Source organism: Macaca thibetana, chromosome 11, assembly GCF_024542745.1.
Source record: "Macaca thibetana thibetana isolate TM-01 chromosome 11, ASM2454274v1, whole genome shotgun sequence".
Taxonomy (NCBI): Eukaryota; Metazoa; Chordata; class Mammalia; order Primates; family Cercopithecidae; genus Macaca; species Macaca thibetana.
Window position 1 is genome coordinate 104532909 of NC_065588.1, and position 21842 is coordinate 104554750.

The 21842-nt window shown below is 44.1% G+C and overlaps 1 protein-coding gene across 35 annotated transcripts in view; it reads left to right on the plus strand.

The window, feature by feature from the left end:
- ISCU (iron-sulfur cluster assembly enzyme) overlaps nt 1-21842 on the plus strand; it is a 627706-nt gene that overhangs the window by 479782 nt on the left and 126082 nt on the right. Inside the window, exon 1 of one of the 35 annotated variants that reach the window (XM_050749921.1) lies at nt 2258-2261. The exons of the other annotated variants lie outside the window; for them this stretch is intronic. The gene's annotated coding sequence lies outside the window, so the exon portion shown is untranslated. Of the gene's footprint in view, nt 1-2257; nt 2262-21842 lie in introns of those variants that run through there. 35 annotated transcript variants of the gene reach the window in all.

Here is a 21842-nt window from a genome sequence, read left to right on the forward strand (position 1 = left end):
TAATGGCTACCTCTTAGGGTGGTTCTGAGAATTAAATGCACCATACATTGAAGTACCTAGAACATTGCCTATCCCCTAGGAAGGACTCAGTAACTGTTAGCTTGTTGGTTGTTAAGTCAATGGTTTTGAAACAACGGATTCTTGGAGCCCATTATGGGGGCAAGGGTATTCAAGCTATTCTCAATATAGAGAGGCTAACTACTGGGGATAAGACCAGGTTGACTAAAGAATGTTTTATTTTGGCTGGTATTCTGGCATTCTAGAAGACTCTAGAAGAGTTACATTAGGACTTTTGTGATCAGAACCTTATTTGACTCTTGATTATCTTTAACTTATTAAAATTTGGGCAAATAATTAATTCTTATTTTATGCAGTGAATTTAGTGAGCAAGATATTTTCAATTAAGGAGTCTTGGGGATAAAATAACAGGGTTCTTGGTGAGTGAAAATTTGCACACTGTTGTTCTATAACTAGAATATAGAAGCTCTGGGTTTGGAATCGAAATGCTTAAATCCTTGACTTCATTATGATAATCGAAAGGAAACTCACTGATTATGGAGGGAAGATACTAGTGAACAAACTATTGTGAAAACTAGTAAATAAAGGGAAAGGAGCAAGCATTTATTCTGCCTCTCCTCTAAGAACTGTACCTCAAGCTACCCAAATACTTGATAATACATTATAGATGTATTATAGGCAATAAATAAATATGGAATTATGGAAAGAGTATCACCCTTTTACAAACCCTACAGAATTAATAGATTTAGGCATTAAGCATCAATAGCTGCTAATATCACAAAAAGTGCACTACCTACTATGTCTTACAAAAAGAAAGAAACATAAGTCTGATAAACCCTGTAGATCCAACTACCAATTTTCAAGGAAAACCAAGAAAAGAACACCTTAAAGAAACTGTGAGACTATAGCAAAATATAGACTGGAGGAATCTTCTAGAGAAAATAACTCAGTTCTTCCACATAAATTGCAAAGACAAAAAGGGTTATAAAGGAAGGGGACAGGTACAGACTCGTTCCTGTAAACCCAGTGCTTTGGGAGGCTGAGGTGGAAAGATGGCTTGAGGCCAGGAGTTCAAGACCAACCTGGGCAACATAGCGAGACCCCCATCTCTACAACAAATAAAAATGCCAGACATGGTGGTGTGAGCCTGTATTCCCAGCAACTCAGGAGGCTGAGGTGGAAGGATTGCTTGGGCCCAGGAGTTCAAGGCTGCAGTGAGCTATGATCATGCCACCGCACTCCAGCCTGGGTAACAGAGTGTGAGACTCTATCTCTGAAAAAAGCAAGAGAGAGAGAGAGTGAGTTAGAAAGGAAGAGGATCTACAGATTTAAAAAGACTTAGGCATATTAACCAAGTGAAATATATGAACTTCATTTGGATACTGTGGTGGGCAGAATAATGGCCTGCAAAGATGTCCATCTCCTCATCCCTGGAACCTGTGAATACGTTACCTTATGGCAAAAGAGACTTCACACATGAGGTTAAGGTTAGGGATCCTGAGATGGGAAGATTACTCCAAATTTTTCAGGAAGGGTCAGTCTAATTTAATGAGTCTATAAAAGTGGAGAATCCTTTCTGGCTGTAATCAGAAAGCAATGTGACTATAAAAGAAGGATCAGAGAGGAGCAATGTGATTGGTTTAGACGGGGGAGGAAGTGAGCCACAAGCCAGAGGATGTGAACAACCTCTAAGAAGGTGGAAAATGCAAAGAGGCAGATTCTCCTGCACAGCCTCCAGAAAGGCACATGGCTCTAATGACACCTTGACTTCTGCTCAGAGATATCTGTGTTCAACTTCCAGAACTATAAGATCATAAAGTTGTATTGCTTAAGCCACCCAGTTTATGGTGATTTGTTACAGCAGCAATGGAAAACTAATATGGATCCAAACAAGCAAACCATAGTTTTGGGATGATCTGTGCAGCAAAACACCATGGCACATGTTTACCTATTTAACAAACCTGCATATCCTGCACATGTACCCCTGAACTTAAAATAAGAGTCATAAATAAAATAAATACATTTCAAAAATTTTTTAATAAAATTAAATCATTGGAAAATTTTAACACTAGGTATTTGATGATTTTAAGAAATTAGTGAGCTAAGAAATTACTTGATAGTATTAAAGAATTAATTAATCATGATATTTCAAACTTTTGGTAATCCCCAGATTTTGGTGGCTTTGGTGCTTCTGCAAGTGATGTTTTGAGTGAATACTCACAGGAGGAAGGAGATAATGGGGGCAAAGCAAGGAAGAGGGTAAAATCTAAGCAAGGGTATGGCCAGCTAGAGAATAGCCTTTGCCTGACCCCACAAGGATCTCTGGAACATAAATTACATCATAGAGATGATACCACCTAGAGGCCAGGGATCTGGATTTTATTCCTCTGTGTCAGTCTGTTACTGGCTCTGTGCTGCACCCAAGTAATAGAGGGTGCCTGTTGGCTAAAGTTGACTCACCAGAGAATGAGGCGAGGTATCCATGAGCCATGCAGTCAGCACTCACAGCACCTGGAAGACGGGTCCACCAGCCCATTAAAGGGATCTGCGAGGGACACTAACAGCATCTATTACAGTCTGCCCCTTAAACTGCTCTGATCCATCGCTTCTCACATTAAGTTCATTCCATGCAGCTGTAGCTTCTTTCTAGGACTCTAGTTTGTCACCATTTGGGGGAAATTTTAACAAGGGGAAGATTAGTGGGATGAACTAGAGCTCCCACGGCTGCAGGTGGTCTTGAGGCTATCACTAATATTCATCATCTCCCTCCTCCACCACTCATTCTAGATCACCCTCTCCATCAGTTAGCACTTCTGCTGGACTAAAAGGCTGGTCATCCTGGAGGGTCTGAGCCCCTGGTTACAATGCCCTTATCAGGCAGTGGTTGCTAACTGCCTATTTTCAGTGACAATTAGGCATGGAGGTACCAAGTAATGCCCCAGTGAAGCACCTAAGCACCAAGAATATCTCTCCCTGTTCTCATTGTGTAGTTGCAGCCCAGTCTCATCATGATAAGCAGGGTCAATGCCCTCTGCCAGGATGGTGACTATTTTCTTTGCCCTGTGGTCTACCCAAAGTGCCCAGATGGCATGCATAGATTTATGTTTACTTTTATTGTGTTCTCTGGTGGAAATTGCCCCCTCTGGAAATTACAAACTCAAGGTTCACAGAGCCTGATGACACCACACAAATCCTCCAAACTCATCACTAGGAGGTATGGAGAGTGAGTCAATGCCAATTTCCACTTCTTGGCTCTCAGACCCGATATTCTACCTCTTAATGACACAGCAAGATATAATGGCCATTGATTTACAGAATGTTCTGCATCCTTAAGGATAGTGTGCCAAACTTGCAGGGTATCATCTCCAAGCTAACGGATCATCTATGTGTTCAGTGGGCCATTCCACTGCTCTAACAGAGGTGCCCGCCTCTGGATAATGCAGAATACGGTAGGACCAGTGGATTTCATGGTCATGTGCCCACTGCTGCATCACTTGGCCCAAAGTAGGATTCCACAGTATCACATGATGGCACATATATATGAATCTTTAAACAGCAGTGTTGGCTGAGGCCATGAGAGCGGGAATGGTAAACACACACCTGGAATATACGTCAATCCCAATCAAGATATCCACAGTGTAAAAATCTAATACAGTCAGTTTTTCACTCTATCATGTCCACATCAGGTGTGGGTGGTTTCCTCCATGGATTATACCATGTGGGAGACAGCACGGTCTCTAATGTGAGAAGATTAGTGATTGGGCAGCAGCAGTACCTGGATCAGCCTTGGTAAGATGAATCATGCTGTTTGGCCCATGCATCATCTCCATCTCTGCCGCCATGGCTACTCTATGATGCAAACCCTGAGTTGGCCACACAGAAAGGATAGCTGACACCTACTGGCTAAGTCATCCTGTCCATGTGATTTTTTAGTGCTTTTTTCATAATAGATGTCTTCTAGTTGGCATCAAAATGTGAAATAAGGGCAGGGCACAGTGGCTCATGCCTGTAATCCCACCACTTTGGAAGGCTGAGGTGGGCAGATCACCTGAGATCAGGAGCTCAAGAACAGCCTGACCAACATGGCAAAACCCCATCTCTACTAAAAATACAAAAATTAGCCGGGCATGGTGGCAGGTTACTCGGGAGGCTGAGGCAGGAGAATTGCTTGAACCCGGGAAACAGAGGTTGCGGTGACCCGAGATCGTGCCACTGTACTCCATCCTGGGCAACAGAGTGAAACTCCATCTCAAAAAAAGAAAAAAAGATACAAAATAAGGAACTTATACTTTGTAGCCGGTCTGATATCTCTATCTGCATACCTTGTCCCCAAACTCTTTACCTCATCTTCCAATATTTCTCCAGGCCCTTGAGCAATCAGCCAAATCATTCACCACTTTCCAGAAGTTCATGTCTGTATCAGGCTATTCTTGCATTGCTATAAAGAAATACCTGGCCGGGTGTGGTGGCTCACACCTGTAATCCCAACACTTTGAGGGGCCAAGGCTGGCCCTTTGGTCAGGAGTTCCAGACCAGCCTGGCCAACATGGTGAAACCTCATCTCTACTAAAAATACAAAAATTAATCAGTCTCGGTGGCACACACCTGTAATCCCAGCTACTCGGGAGGCTGACGCAGGAGAATCACTTAAACCCAGGAGGCAGAGGTTGCAGTGAGCCAAGATCACACCATTGCACTCCAGTCTGGACAACAAGAGCAAAACTCCATCAAGAAAGCAAGAAAGCAAGAGAGCGAGAGAGCGAGAGAGTGAGAGTGAGAGCAAGAGAAAGAAAGAAAGAAAGAAAAGAAAGAAAAGAAAGAAAGAAAGAAAGAAAGAAAGAAAGAAAGAAAGAAAAAGAGAAAGAAAGAAAGAAAGAAAGAAAAAAAGAAAGAAAAGAAGAGAAAGAAAGAAGAGAAGAAAGAAAGAAAGAAAGAAAGAGGGAAGAAAGAAAGAAAGAAAGAAAAAGAAAGAAAGAAAGAAAGAAAGAAAAGAAGAAAGAAAGAAGGAAGGAAGGAAGGAAGGAAGGAAGGAAGGAAGGAAGGAAGGAAGGAAGGAAGGAAGGAAGGAAGGAAGGAAGGAAGGAGAGAGAGAGAAAGAAAGAAAGAAAGAGAGAAAGAGAGAGAGAGAAGAGAAGAGAAGGGAAAAGAGAAGAGAAGAGAAGGGAAGAAGAAATACCTGAGACTGGGTAATTTATTAAGAAAAGATTTTTCACTGACTCACAGTTCCACAGGCTTTAAAGAAAGCATGGCACCAGCATCTGCTCAGCTTCTAGTGAACCCTCAAGGAGCTTTCACTCATGGTGCAATGTGAAGCAGGAGCAGACATATCACATGGAAAAAGCAGGAGCTGGAGGCAGGGAGGTGCCACACTCTTACACAAGCAGGTCTCATATGAACTCAGAGTAAGAGCTCACTTACCATTAAGGGGATGGCACAAGTCATTAATGAGGAATCCACTCCATGACCCAAACATCTCCCACTAGGCCCCACCTCCAATATTGGAGATTATATTTCTTTCTTTCTTTCTTTCTTTTTTTTTTTTTTTTGAAACAGGGTCTCATTATGTCACCCAGGATGGAGTACAGTGACACAATCATGGCTCACTGCAGCCTTGACCTCCCAGCCTCAATTTATCCTGCCTCCTGAGTAGCTGAGACTATAGGTGTGTGCCATCATGCCCTGCTAATTTTTGAATTTTTTGTAGAGATGAAGTTTCATCATGTTTCCCAGGCTGATCTTGAACTCCTAGGCTAAAGCAATCCACCCACCTCGACCTCGCAAAGTGCTGGGATTATAAGTGTGAGCCACCATGCCCAGCCAGGAGATTACATTTCAGCATGAGATTTGGGCGGGGACAAATATCCAAACTGTGTCAATGTTTATCCTTAACTTGGGCCATTTCTCTCTCTACACAAAGGGAATGGCTTGGAAGGTGCTCAGAGATTGGGAGGATCTCCCTCACCAGTCCTTCAGGGCCAACTCCAAGTGTGCCTGTAGTGCTGCCACAGTCCATTTTTGGCTTACAGCCACAGACTGGGTCAAGCAAGCTTATTCATCTTCCATCAGCTGGAAACCCCTACATGTGTCATAAGTGAGAGTCAAGAGAGTGGCCCTGGGTGCTTGTGTTCCCTGGACCTGCTTGAGCCCAGTCCAATAGATACCACCTCCAATTTACAACGAACTGCTGCTGGGCCCACCTGACCTTATGCACTTATAGGCCTCACAGTGCCCAGCTCTTGATGAGACTAGCAGCTTCCGACTACATGGTCACTTGACATCACACAGTCAGACACTCAGTTGTCACCAGAGCCCAGTAGCAAGCCCAGAGCTGCTTTTCAGATGGTATACCATTGGGTGCTTTAGACGCTGTGTTTGTTTCCCAGAGCTGCCATAACAAATTATCACCAACTAAATGGCTTAAAACAACAGAAAATTTATTCCTCACAGTTCTGGAGGCCAGAAGTCCAAAGTCAAGGTGTTCACAGGGTTGGTTCCTTCTAGAGGCTCTGAGGGAGAAACCATCCCATGCCTCTCTCCCAGCTTCTGGTGTTGCTGGCAATTCTTGGTGTTTCTTGGCTTCTAGACGCATTGCTCCAGTCTCTGCCTCTGTCTCCACATGGCGTTCTCTCCCTGTGAGTATGTATGCCTCCAGATGTCCCTCTGCTTATAAGGACACAAGTCATCCTATTTAGGGTGCACCCTAATACAGGATGACCTTATTTTAACTTGATTACATCTGCAAAGACATTATTTCCAAATAAGGTCACATTCATAGGTACCAGGAGTTAGGACTTCAACACATCTTTTTGAGACACAGTTCCACCAACTATAGATAGCATGGCCATATGCCAAAATCCCAGCATCCTTCTCTACCAAAAATGCCCCTAGTTCCATGATATTTGCTAAGTCATATGGTCAAGCAATAGGACTGCTTGTACAGCAGCTTGGATCTGCTCCAGAGCCCTTTTTTGCTCTTGGCTGAACTCAAAAACTAGCAGCCTTCCCTGTCATTCGATAAATGTGTTGGAGAAGTATTTTCAAGTGCAAAGTATTCTGTCTTCAAAACCCAAAAAGGCCCACCAAGCATCGTGCTTCCTTTTATTTGGTGGAAAGTGCAAATGCAATAACTTGTCCTTACCTTAAGCGGGGATGTGCTGGCAGATCACTGGACCCTTGAAAACTTCACTAATGTGGCAAGCTTCTGAATCTTAATAGGTTTTCTCTCCTATCTTCTGGACCAAATTTGACTTACCAAGGCATTCAGGGTACTTCCCACTCCTTTTTTGTATTTTCATCGTTTTAAATTTGATTTTCTTAATTGGCCCACAATAATTATATATACCTATGAGGTATATAGTGATGTTGTGATACATATAAAGCATAGTGGGCCAGGCACCGTGGCTCATGCCTGTAATCTCAGCACTTTGGGAGGCTGAGGCAAGAGGACTGCTTATGTTCAGGAGTTCAAGACAAGCCTGAGCAACATAGCAAGACTTTGTCTCTACTAAAAAAATTTTTTTTAAATGGTCATGCATGGTGACATGCACTTGTAGTCCCAGCTACTTGAGAGGCTGAGGTGGGAGGATCGCTTGAGCCTGGGAAATTGAAGCTGCAGTAAGCTGTGATCACGCTACTGCACTCCAGCCGTGGTCACTCCAGGGCACGCCAGCTTAGGCAACGAAGTAAGACCCTGTCTCAAAAAAATAAAAATATACTGATTAGTCTCAAAAATATATATATATACTGATTAAATCAGGATACTTAGAAATATCCATCACCTCAAACATTTATCATTTCTTTGTGTTGGAATATTCAGTATCCTTCTAGCTATTTGAAACTATGTACTTATTATTATTATTACTATTAGGGACGGGTCTTTCTCTGTCACCCAGGCTAGAGAAGTGGCATGATCATAGCTCACTGTAACCTTGTACTGCTGGGTTCAAGTGATCCTTCCACCTCAGGCTACCAAGTAGTTGGGACTACGGGCATGCACCACCACACTCAGCTAATTTAATTTTTTTGTAGAGACAGAGTCTTGCTATGTTGCTCAGGCTGGTCTCAAACTCCTGGCCTTAAGAGATCACCCTGCCTCAGCCTCCCGAAGCACTGGGATTATAGTCATGAGCCACCACACCTGGCCCTGAAACTATGGTGTAATCCCAGCTACTTGGGAGGCTGAGGCAGGAGGATCACTTCAGCCTAGGGATTTGAGACCAGCATGTGCAACATAGCAAGACCTGATCTTAAAAAAAAAAAAAAAAAAAGTATAATGAGCTTCACAAAAATAAAATTAATGGAGTTAGAATAGGCATTATTATGACACACAACAGCATGGATGAATCTCAAAATAATTACGATTGGTAAAAGCAGGCAAACCAAAAAACACATACTGTATCATTCCCTTTACATAAAATTCTATAGAATGAAAACTAGTCAATAGTGGCAAAAAGCAAATCCGTGGTTCCTTGGGAGGCGGTGGGACAGAGGGGTGCAGGAGAGATGACAGACGGCTCAAGGACACCTCTTCAATGATAGATGGGCTCACTATTCTGAGTGTGCTGGTGGCTTCAGAGGTACACACATGTGTCAAAATTCGTGAATCATATACTTCAAATACAGGCAATAAAATGTATGTCAATTATGTCCCAATAAAGCTGGAAAAGGGGTTTAAAGAAAGAAAGAGCACTTTGTGCGAGGACTGCCTTATTTGAGACTTGGGAAAAAAAAAAAAAAAAAAAGTTGCAAAAGAGCCAGAGCAGGCACCACAACTGTACATATAGATAGGGAAATTGAGGCTCAGATTATGTAATTGACCTCAGGTTACACAGCTGGGAAAAGGCACGGCCAGCACTCTAATCCAGGCCCCTTGGCTCCGAGTTCACCAGATGCCAGAATTAGCCAACATGCTTAGCTGGGACCCTACCTCCTCCTGGTCATGGCCAGTGGTTGCAAATAACAAAATCAGCATAAGTCAAAGAGGAATTGACTGGCTCAAGTGAACCTATTGTAGCAAGGGCAGGGGTAGAGCTGGCTTCAGGGATATTCACCACCAGGGAGTTGCAACTGAGTATTGGTCAGCTGCTACTCCTCTCTCTCTCCACCTTTCATCTTTGATTCTGTCTGCACATTGGTTGCATTTTTTCAGACTGGCTTTCTCCATGAGGCTCACAGCATGGCCACTGGCAGCTCCTGAGTGCACATCCCCTCAACTCTGTGATCATAGAGGCCAGACTCTTCTAGGCCACTGTAGAGCCCCTAATTGCAAGGGAAGAGTTCTGATTAGCTAGCTTGAATCACATGCCCACTTCCAGCCAATCACTGGTGAGGATGGAAGAAGATGGCTGCCCTCTTGTCAACTCCATATTATTTGGTGGAGTCTGGGGTGCAGACACCACGTGCAAAGAACCATGCAAAGCTAACATACCCAAATAGGGCTGTATCCCACCTGGTCACAGAACCACTGAACTGTCTGCTTTAGTGATATCTCACTAGGTAGAGGGTACCAGGACATTGTGGAAGGTGGAAGAGAAAGCACTCACAATACAGGCACTGGAAGGCTCTAAGACAAGCTTGCTCAATGCTAAACCTTTGCCTGAATAGCCATCCTTCAGCACTAGGTCAGTTTGGGTCCTCTGAGAAGCACATGCCAAGAAAGGATTTGATGTACAATGATTGAAGGAAACATCCGTCAAGGGAAAGGGGAGAGGAGGCAGGTACAGGCAGGAGAGTCTTCGAACCAAACCAAACTCTGGGTCTAACATCTGTGAAAGCAGAGAGGGGAGCAAGGATTGGACTGGTAGAGAATTGGACTCAGAGAGTTCTGAGACAGTCTCAGCCAGAGAAAAATGGGGGAGTTCCCAAGCAAAGGTTGCCCATCGAAAGATGTGGTGGGCTGAGAAAGGTTCCCAAAAAATATCCACATCAAATACGTGGAACCGGGCCAGGCACAGTGGCTCATGCCTGTAATCCCAGTACTTTGGGAGTCCAAGGCAGGTGGATCACGAGGTCGAGAGATCGAGACCAGCCTGGCCAACATGGTGAAACCCTGTCTCTACTAAAAATACAAAAACATTAGCTGGGCATGGTGGTGGGCACCTGTAGTCCCAGCGACTCGGGAAGCTGGGGCAAGAGAATCACTTGAACCCGGGAAGTGCAGGTTGCAGTGAGCCAAGATTGCACCACTGCACTCCAGCCTGGCGAGAGAGCAAGACTCCATCTCAAAAAAAAAAAAAAAAAAAAAAAAAAAAAAAAAAAAAATCCCTGGAACCTTGAATGTCACCTTATTTGGAAAAGGGGTCTTGGAAGATGGGATTAAGGATCTTGAGATGGGAAGATTATCTTGGATTATCTGGGTGACCCCTCAATCAATTCCAAATGTTCTTATAAGAGAAAGGTAGAGAGGGGTCAAGACAGACAGAAGAGAAGACACCGAGAGAAGAGGAGAAGGCAATGTGAAAACAGAGGCACAGACTGAAGTTATGCAGCCATAAGGAAGGCTGACAGCCATCAGAGGTGGAAAGAAGCAAGGAAGGCTTCTCCACCAGAGCCTCGGAGTGCAGCCAACACCTTGATTTTGAACTTCTGCCTTCCAAAATTGGTAGGAAATACATTTGTGTGTGTGTGTTAAGCCACCATTTTGTGGCAATTTGTTACAGCAACCACAGAAAACTAATATAGAGGGGTCCCATGTTGGGCAGGATTGGCCGAGTTCTATTACCCCAAAGTGCTCAGTCTTTGGCTGAGAGCATTTGGGAGAAGCACAGCTAGACCTGAACATTATTGTGGAGCCACAGATGCAGCAGCAAGAGGCAGTCAGTTGGCTGCCTCCGAGGGGGATCTGAACAGCACACCTTTGGGGCCACCAAGAACCCAGCACCTACTATGCATCGACTATGTCTAGCACATAGTAGAGACTCAGAAACTATTGTTAGATGTTGGCTGCAGAATGGATGAATGTTCTGTTTGGGTTCCCAAGGTAAAATCAGTGGATGAGAGGTACAGGGACATGGATTTCAACTTGGCATAATAATCATAGCCAACATTAGATAGAAACTACTGTGTGCTATGCACACGTACCAAGACACATGTATCTATGTATATGTTGATGTATATGTACACATGTATATGTACACATACAAACACATGTAGGTATATATACGTGCACACACACACACACACACAGAGTCAAATAGACTTTACTTAAACTTTACAACAACCCTTTGAGGTAAGTTTTATCAGCCCTTTGAGGAAACTGAGCATGTGCTAGGTGCTGGGTGCCTTGTTAAGACATTTCTCAGTACTCTCTCATTTAAATTACCTGATAAGTCTACAGGAAAGGTAGCATATTCTATTCTTTTCTTTTTAATTTTGAGACAGGGTCTTGCTCTGTTGCCCAGGCTGGAGTGCAGTGGCACGATCATGGCTCACTGCAGCCTCAAACTCCCAGGCTCAAGTGATCCTCCCACCTCAGCCTCCTGAGTAGCTGGGGCCACCGGTGCACACCACCACACCTGGCTAATTTTTAAAAATTTTGTAGAGACAGAATCTCAATAGGTTGCCCAGAGTGTCCCCCTGTGTTGGTCTCCCAAAGTGCTGGAATAAAAAGAGTGAGACTCAGCACCTGGTCACATTATTCTTATTTTATAAAGAAACAAAGAAATTATTTTATAAATAAATAAGACTCAAGGTCACACAGCTAGGTCAACCCAGTCCTGCCTCCAAAGCCCTGCTCCTAATTACGACTTTGTCCTGCCTTCCATGCACACATGATGATTCTGTTCCAGGATTCCACAGGCCATGAGCCCACAGATACACCAAAAGGCATTGTGATTTTTTTTTCTTTTGCTGCCTGTGGTGTCTGAGATGGAAAATATGCCAGCCTCTGCTTGGGGCGACCGCAGAAGCTCCAGAAGAACGTCCCCACCTTGCTCCTCTCAGGTTGTCTGTCTCAGATGTGGCGCCATCATTGACACCGTCTTCCCAAGCTAGTGTGTTCTGACAACTTGCTGCTAATGGGACGCCACTGGCAAATCATTAGCCTCCTCCATCCCCACTGCACGCAGCCAGGCTTGGCTTGTTGCTGCCGAATGCCCGACACATGTCAGCTCTGTTTGGAAATTGGATCCAATCTGGAAAGTCACTGGATCACAGTGGGGATCTGAAGGGAACAGCTGAAACTACCCCCCGGATTCCTGCTGACTGTCCTTCCCTGAGGCTTTGAAGGGGTCCCAGGCACAGTGAGGTGGGTTTCAGGCTTGAGAGGCTTCACCCTGGAGGGAGGGCTGAAGGTCACAGAAGGCAGAACTGAAGGAAGGAAGGTAGCTGGCATCCTGGGCCAGCCTCACCTGCCGTGTGACCTTGGGCAAGTCATTCGCCTGCCCTGGGCAATGTAGTGTGGACCAGATGCTCAGACTGGTGTCAGACAAACACAGGTGGGAATCCGAGCTTGAACACCACCAGATGGATGACCTTGGGCAAGTTCTTTAACCTTCATAAGTCTCAGGTTATTCATCCATGAAATGGATATAAATAACAGCCCTTACAGGGTGACTTTGAGCATCCTATGAGAAGGCATGCAATATGTGTGGCACAGTGCCCAGCACATAGGGATTGCTCCATCAGTACAGCTGTTCTTAGTCAGGTGAAGTGGCTCATGCCTGTAATCTCAGCTGAGGCAGGAGTATCGCTTGAGCCCAGGAGTTCAAGACCAGCCTGCCCAATACGGGGAGACCCTGTCTCAACAAAAAAAAATTAAAAATTAGCTGGGTGTGGTGATGTACATATGTAGTCCCAGCTACTCAGGAGGCCAAGGTGGGAGGATCTCTTGAGCCCTGGAGGCTGAGGCTGCAGTGAGCCATGACTGCATCATTGCACTAGACTGGGCAACAAAGCAGGACTGTCTCTAATAATAAATAAAAGTTTAAAAATACAACTATTCTTACCTGCATCACCACCACTAAATGGACTGGCATACATCTAATCCACCTGGCACACCCACTCCAGCGAATCACTCACATGGAGCATGAAATTTGGAACCAGGATCTAGTCAAGTGTGGCCTCAACCACAGTCTGATATGAAACAATTCATTTATTCATTCACCTCCACTCACTGAGTGAAGGCAATCAATTATCACGTATCTAGAATAATATGTGACACCACCACTTATTGAAGGCTTAATAAAGAGAAGACAAATAAAGATAACTGTGACCCATCAACTGCCCTTGAGGAGTTCTCAAATCTTAGTTTTCCCATCTGTGAAATGGGCACACAGATTCTGCATTGCCTTCAGGCGTGTTGTGCAGATCTAATAGGATAACTAGCATTCCACATGCATTACACACTTAATCCTTCTGGCAACCCCATAGGATAGGTACAACTTTCCTCCCCATTTTATATGTAAGAAAACTGAACATAAGAGAGGTAAAGTGGTTTTTCGAAGGTTGAACAGCTGGAAACAGGAGGTGGGGAGTCAAACCCAGGCATTCTGGCTCCAGAGCTCACGCTTTTGGATACTCCAAGCTGAAGTCAACCATAAACAGAAGCCAACATTTTCTTTTCTGGAATTTCTCAGCATCCTTCCAGCCTAGCCTGCCTAATTTGGTCAAGTCAGCAGACAAAAAGACTCTGGTGGGTCCTTGCTCCCAAAAGTCTCTGAATACAGTTCATGTTTCCTGATCCAAAAGAGATGGAATCCCAGACACACAGGCCTGGGCTTAGTTTGCCCACTGAATTGGACACAATTAAACATCTCTTGGGTCTTCAGAAGCCTTACCCAAAAGAGCTTCCACCCACCCCTTGCAGCCACAGAGCAGGACCTCGACATCCCTTTGCAGTTGGTGGTTCTCGCTTCTTCCTGATAGTTTTTTGTTTGTTTGTTTTGTTTTTAAGCGGAGTCTCTGTCATCAGGCTGGAGTGCAGTGGTGCGATCTCGGCTCACTGCAACCTCTGCCTCCCCGCTTCAAGCGATTCTTCTGCCTCAGCCTCCCAAGTAGCTGGGACTACAGCTGATAGAATTATTATTCCTACTCACTCCACCATCTCAATCCTTGCTTCCTTCCTGCTCCATGATTCCAGGGAGTGCAGAAGAGAGAGCTCTGTTTCAAGGGCCTAGTGCACAGATGTCTACTCCCCAGTCACAGGTGACTAGCTCAGCCCCTCAGCCCCCTGGACAATCCTGAGCTGGTCCAGGACACTGCTAAATCCCCAGAACCAAGCACAGGGCTTGGCTCCTAGGAGGCACCAGCAAATAATTGTTAAATGCATACATAAACATCCAACTAGTAGAAGTATTGGTACCGCTAATTACATTGCATATGTATCTACCACGTGCTGGATGTTTTGCATACAATATGTCATCTAATGATTTTTCCTCTTACAGATGAGGAATTTGAGAAGCACAATTGTTCTTCATCCTTCCCCCGTGTACAGGATTGGAAGCAAGAGGAGGAATAAGTAACCGAGGAAATATTATTACAACATCAGCAGCACCTATCAATTCTCAGGCATCTCCTACATGCCAGGCCCTCCTCTCCTCATTTTAGGCCCATTATCTCCAATCCACACTATAACCCACAGACACATATTCTTATCCCCATTTTACAAATGAGGAAACTGAGAGTCATGGGATTTAAGTAACTTGCTTCCTTGTAGCAGGGTCAGGATTCAAACCTAGGTCAGCCCAAGTCCAAAGTCTGTGTGCTGAACCATGAGGCCAACAGGAATAGGAAGTGCAAAGGAACATTGCTATGATCAGCTTGTGCGGGGCACTTACTTAGGTCACTTTGAGGTGATCAGTTCCCAGCATCTCCAGAAAGAGAGCCCAGCTCCCGCCCTAAAGCTGTGCTGCATCTGCCCTTCCCTTGGTCCCTGACTCCCGTAGCCAAGCGTTTGGTGGTGAGTCTCTAACCTACAGGGACTTCAGGAATGGGTAGGCAGGAGCTATGTAAGCCAGGAGGAAGCTGATAATCCTCTCTGGAAACCTAAGTCTTACCTGAGGGAGAAAAATAAATAGTCTCTAACAAAGAAGTGGGAAAGAAAGACAAAGACACAATTGTCCTTGACAACCGGGTCAGAGAATGCATTGTTGCCAGGGCAACAGCAGAGGAGGTGGGGGTATCAGACAGCGGAAATCACTGTCTATATCACCTGTGTTGAGAACTGCTGCTCTATAGTGTAATGGTGTATTAGTTGGGGTTCTCTAGAGGGACAGAAGTAATTATATATATAATAGATATATTATATATATATGGGACTTTATTAAGTAGTATTAACTCACATGATCACAAGGTCCCACAATAGGCCATCTGCAAGCCGGGGAGCAAGGAGAGCCAGTCAGAGTCCCAAAGCTGAAGAACTTGGAGTCCGATGTTCAAGGGCAGGAAGCATCCAGCATGGGAGAGAGATGTAGGCTGGGAGGCTAAGCCAGTCTAGCCTCTTCACATTTTTCTGCTTGCTTTATATCCTGGCTGTGCTGGCAGTTGATTAGATGGTACCCCCTCAGATTAAGTGTGGGTCTGCCTTTCCCAGGCCACTGACTCAAATGTTAATCTCCTTTGGCAACACCCTCGCAGACACCCCCAGGATCAATACTTTGCATCCTTCATTCCAATTAAGTTGATACTCAATATTAACCATCACAAATTGATAGAAGCATGCACTTTGTGTATTTATCAAAATGGAAAGATGGTCACAATATTTTAAATGACTATCATAGATTGAAAAATGTTATAGACACTTTATTAGCACTCCTGGAGTAGTTTATGGGTTACCCTCCCAATACCATTCTGCCTCCTTTGATTTGACTCTGTTAAAAATATGTTCAACTCTGGAGGGTGAATTACAATTTGTCTAAACCAGTCATGGCACACCAATTTCCCTCTTCCAGTGACTGGTGTAGAAGTGGGCATGTAACCCTGATCTGACTGATGAGACTTAAGAGAAATCTGCTGAGAGGTTTTCAGAAGGTAATCTTCACACTCCCTTCAACAGAAGAGTGGTACATGAAGAGACAGTGCCTTTGGCTGTCTTCCCTTCCTGGATCTGGATGCTATCTTGTGAGGATGTGATTCTCAGAGCAGTGGCAGCCATCTTGTCACCACGAGAGGAATCATTGCCTACACACCAGGGAAGGCAGGACAAAAAGATAGTTAAGTACCTATGCCTTTGCTGACATGGAACCATCCTAGAACTACCTTCCAGAACTACCTTTCACCAGGCATCTTGGTAAATAAACAAATGTCTTTATGTTGTTTTTTTGTTTTCTTTTTTTTCCTGCCACTTGCCACAAGACCCTTGGCTGCATGTAACAGAAACCCTTTCCATCTAGTTGAGTTGGAAAAGGGAGGTTTGCCATAAGGACACTTCGAGAACTCGAGGGTAAGATGTGACTAGGTTGTAGGAATCATCTCCAAAATTCTCTCTCATTGCCCTCCTTCTACTCCTTCACTGCAGACCAGTTATCTCAGCTCCTAAGCCTATTCTATAATGCAGTGTGGCCCATTCCAGACTCTTCGCCTGCTTCACTTCAGGCATCAACAAGACTGAGGCTGGAAGCTCTTGGTCTCTATCTCAAGTCCCTAGTTAAAGGACTGTGGAATCAGTGTGGACCGGGAGCCTGTGCCTTACTTAACCCTAGCCAGGACTGGGTGGTGGTGCCCACACATGGCTCCCAGGAGCCTGCCAGGGAGGCATAGATGGAAACATGGCCAGTTCCTAAGGTGGGGAGAGGAGTGCTCGGTAGATGAAATGTATTCATTATAAATTCTGGAAGGATTACATACCAAAATTTGTAAATGCTTACCTATGTGTGGTTAGATTTCAATTTTCTTTTTCTTTATGCTTATCTGTGTTTTCTAACTTCCCTACCATGTACATGCAAAAAGAATCAGTAAGACCTGGGCCTTGTCAGTTACTAGCTGTGTAACTTCGCCTTTCTGAACCTCCATTTCCTCATCTCTAAAAATGAGCGTACCCATGAAGAACTCAAGGGGATAAAGCAGGGCACCGGCTTGATGCACTGTAAATTGGCAGGTATCATGGGAATCTATGTGGTTTTTTTTTTTTTTTTTTTTTTTTTGAGACAGGGTCATACTCTGTCACCCAGACTGGAGTGCAGTGGCACGATCTCAGCTCACGGTAACATCCGCCTCCCAGGCTCAAGTGATTCTCCTGCCTCAGCCTCCCAAGTAGCTGGGATTACAGGCACACGCCACTACCACCCAGCTAATTTCTGTATTTTTAGTAGAGATGGGGTTTCACCATGTTGGTCAGGCTAGTCTCAAACTCCTGACCTCAAGTGATCCACCCGCCTCGGACTCCCAAAGTGCTGGGATTACAGGAGTGAACCACTGTGCCCAGTCACACTTTTTTTTTTCTTTTTTTTTCTTTTTTTTTTTTTTTTTGGAGACGGAGTCTTGCCCTGTTGCCCAGGTTGGAGTGCAGTGGCACGATATTGGCTCACTGCAAGCTCCGCCTCCCAGGTTCATGCCATTCTCCTGCCTCAACCTCCCGAGTAGCTGGGACTACAGGTGCCCGCCACCATGCCCAGCTAATTTTTTTGTATTTTTAGTAGAGACGGGGTTTCACCGTGTTAGCCAGGCTGGTCTCGATCTCCTGACCTCGTGATCCTCCCGCCTCGGCCTCCCAAAGTGCTGAGATTACAGGCGTGAGCCACCACACCTGGCCTTTTTTTTTTAAAGAAATGGGATCTCACTCTGTTGCCCAGGCTGGAGTGCAGTGGGGCAATCATAGCTCACTGTAGCCTCAAACTCCTGGGCTCAAGCAATCCTCCTGCCTCAGCCTCCCAAAGTCCTGGGATTACAGGCATGGGCCCCAAATCCCAGCCTGTGTGTTTAATTTTTATTTTAATAGTTTTGGGAATACAGGTGGTTTTTGGTTACATGGATAAGTTCTTTAGTGGTGACTTCTGAGATTTTAGTTCACCCGTCACCTGAGCACTGTACACTGTACCCAATCTCTAGTCTTTTTCTCCTCACTCCCCTCCCAACCTTTCTCCTAGAGTCCCCAAAGTCCATTATATCATTCTTATGCCTTTGCGTCCTCATAGCTTAGCTCCCACTTATAAGTGAGAACATATGATACTGGGTTTTCCATTCCTGAGTTACTTCACTTAGAATAATGGCCTCCAGCTCCAACCAAGTTGCTGCAGAAGACATTAGTTTATTCTTTTTTATGGTTGAGAAGTATTCCATGGTGTATATATACCATAGTTTCTTTATCCACTCCTTATGTGATGGGAACTTAGGTTGTTTCCATATCTTTGCAATTGCAAATTGTCCGGCCTGTGTTTTTTTATCTCCTCTCTCAAATGTTAGCTCATAGCAGTTGTGCACCAATCTGGGTATCCCCCATAGTGCTTGTGCTGGGTTGAAGTGTCTCCACTAAATTCACATCCACCAAGAACCTATGAAAGTGACCTTATTTGGAAACAGGGTGTTTGCCAATGTTACCAAGATGAGGTCATACTGGATTAGAGTAGGCCCTAAATCCAGTGGCAGGTGTTCCTATAAGGAAAGGGAGATTCAGAGACACAGACATACAGGGAAATGGCCATATGAAGACAGAGGCAGAAATTGGAGTTACGCTGCTGTAGGCCAAGGAACTCATTGGGCACCAGAAGTTGGAAGAGACAAGAAAGGATCCTTCTCTGGGTTTGTTCTTCCAGCCTCTAGAGCTGTAAGAGAAAAACTCTCTGCTGCTTTAAAGATTTGTAGTCATTTGTTAAGACAGCCCTAGAAAACTAACACAGTGCTTAACATAGTACCTTGTACATGATCCATTCTCAACAAATGTTTGGTGAGTGAGTGAGTGAGTGAGTGAGTGAGTGAGTGAGTGAATAGGTGAATTGGGAATGGAGTATAACTGGGCTTAGCTAAATAGCTGTGCCAGTCTCTCTCAGCAACCACAGCTAATGTTCAGTAATCTCTCCTAATCATTCATTACCGTAATTCACTCATTCATTCATTCACTCGTAATTTCTCATTTATATTTATTAAGTTCCTGTTTTGGGCCAGATACTAAACACTGGGTGGTAGTCCCATTTTAACTACAGCAAGAATTTGAGAACTGGTCTCTTTAGCCAGGCTCCAGCTCCCCATGCACCTGGGTTTTGATCGATGGCTCCCCAGAAGCCACCCAACCGTGCTCACACAATAAAAGAAGAGAAGAAAATTTAATAAGATTCCAAATTGCCTTCCCTTGAATTCAAATTGCTTCATATATTATGTTCATGATAACTACTGTAGTTCCTATTTTTTTCTCAAGCCCCTTCTTTGTTTCTAATACAAGACAAGTTCTTGTGTTAATGAATTCTAGATTTTCATTTAATAAATGTTGCGTGGGAAGCTTCATTATTTGCAACTTCATCAATCTACTGCAGACACACAAATGCCCCTTTCTAAGTACCTGGGATCAATAGAGCATGATTCTCACGTATGGGGGCCCTGCACTCTGCCACCAAGAAGAATTCAGTAATTGAAAAGACCTTATAAATCAATACAGCCAAATTGAAAACTCCAAGAGAACTTCGCATCATTCACAGAGGCGCTTGTTACGACTTCTCTTTACTTTTAGAGGGGAAAAAAACAACACTGGGAAAAAGGTTGAAGAGGAGAAGAAAGAAAACAGATATTTCTATTTAATCCTAATCACTCAGCAAAGATGGTGGAACTTCTCCTTAGCATGCAGATTCAATTTCACTTTGATTACTTGTCCTGATTAATTTTTTTTGTCTTTACCTTTATTCAAACACAAAATCTCTCCACAGCAGACCACCTCGTGATGGTTTCTAACTCTTTTCCAGGGAGGCATTGAGAGACAGAATTCCAACGCTCACCATTAAGAATGCCATATAACAGGGACTCAATAAACGTGGATTTTGATGGAATCGTATTGAACTAAATGACTAAATGGCTGTTATTCTAGAATCTTTGAAGACTAGGAATAAAGCACAGAACCCCTTCCTCTCTGTACCCCCTACATATTTTTGTTGCCTGACAATTCTCTGCCGTGGCTACAAGAGTTGAAGAAAATTTTTGTTGAGTTTCCGTGATGCCATCTGGGTTTGTTTCCCCACTCCCACACCTTTATTTGCTTCCTGATTACAGTAATAAAATCAGCTTTAGAAATGTCACAGCCTGGGCAACATAGTGAGACCCCGTCTCTACAAAAACAGCCGTTGCAACATGCCCCCTCCCTCCATTCCTGCTGGCTCACTGCCCAGCAGCCACAGCAGCCTTCTTTCTGGTTCTCAGGCAGCTCCTGCCTCCCTCTGAGCCTTTACATGTGCTGTTCTCTCTGCCTGGAACGCTCTTCCTCCCACCCTTTGACTTACTGAGTCCGACTTATCCTTTGGGTCTCTGTCTCATTGTCTCCTCCTTTAAAAACCCTCCCCTGACCTCACAGAGCTACATTCAGTGAGTTTATTATATATTCCTGAAGATCCCTGTATATATTTTTTAAATTATAACACTTATCACAAGTATAATTAAGAAATTTTTGTGTAACTGCTTGTTTAAATTTTTTCTGTCTAGCCAGACCGTAAGTACCATGAGGTAAGGCCCCTTCTCTCATGTCTAGCACCCAAAGAGTTTAAGACTCACAATAAATATGACCTAAAGACATAAATAAACTTGTTCTCAGCAAATTGAAAGAATGGTGATTATTTAAATATATTTGTCATATGCTGTGAAATGAAAAAGCAGTGTATGTGGATGCATAGATAAAGGCTGGAATACTATACAGTAAAAGGATAAAAAAAAGATCTTATTTAGGACTATGAGTTGTATTAGTCAATGTTCACCAGAGAGACATTATATACATACATACATACATAAACACACACACACACACACACACACACACGGTGGGGGGGGGGAGAGAGAGAGAGAGAGAGAGAGAGAGAGAGAATCAGGAACTAGCAATTATGAAAGCTGTGGAGTCCCAAGACCTGCAATTGACAAGCTGGAGACCCAGAAGAGCTGATGGTGTAGTTCCAGTCTGAGTCCAAAGGCCTGAGAACCAGGAAAGCTGACAGTGTGGGTTCCAGTCTGAGGGCAAGAGAAGACAGATGTCCCAGTTCAAGTAGTCCAGAAGGAGAAGCTTCCTCTTACTCAGTTGCTGTGAACCGTTTAGGCCCCCAACTTACTGGGCTAGACCCACTCACATCAGGGAAGAAAATCAGCTTTACTCAGTCTGCAGATTCAAAAGTTAATCTTATCCAGAAACACTCTCACAGACACACCCAGAATAATGCTTGACCATATCTGAGCACCCCGTGACTCAGTCAAATTAACACACAAAATCAACCACGACATTGATCATTTTAATATTCTTTTGGTTGTTTCTGTTTTCTAACTTTCCAATAACGGACATGTATTACTTCTTTAATCATTTTGTTTCTTTAACAAGTTTTTGTCTTAATTTGTCTACCAGTGTGTGACAATGCTCGCTGGTGTTTTGTGCTTGTCTACAAGACTGAGATAAACATTCAACAGAAAAATATTGACCTTTAGGGTCTTCGGTTTATTCAATTGTGAGGGAGTCAAAATGACAGAGCTGCATATTGAAAGCCTGTGTTCAAGTCCTCATTCCCCCACTTACCTTTCCTAAGCCTCAGTTTCCTCTGCAATAAGAATGAGGATAATAAATTTAACTTATAAACCAAAAATAAAATATTAAGCCCCCCAACTGACTGAACAGACACCCCTCTTTGCCAAGAGGATCCCAGAGAAACCTAAGAAACTGAAGGCCTGGCCATGATAGGAAGAAAAAACAGACATGCCTCATTTGTTACACCCCTTCC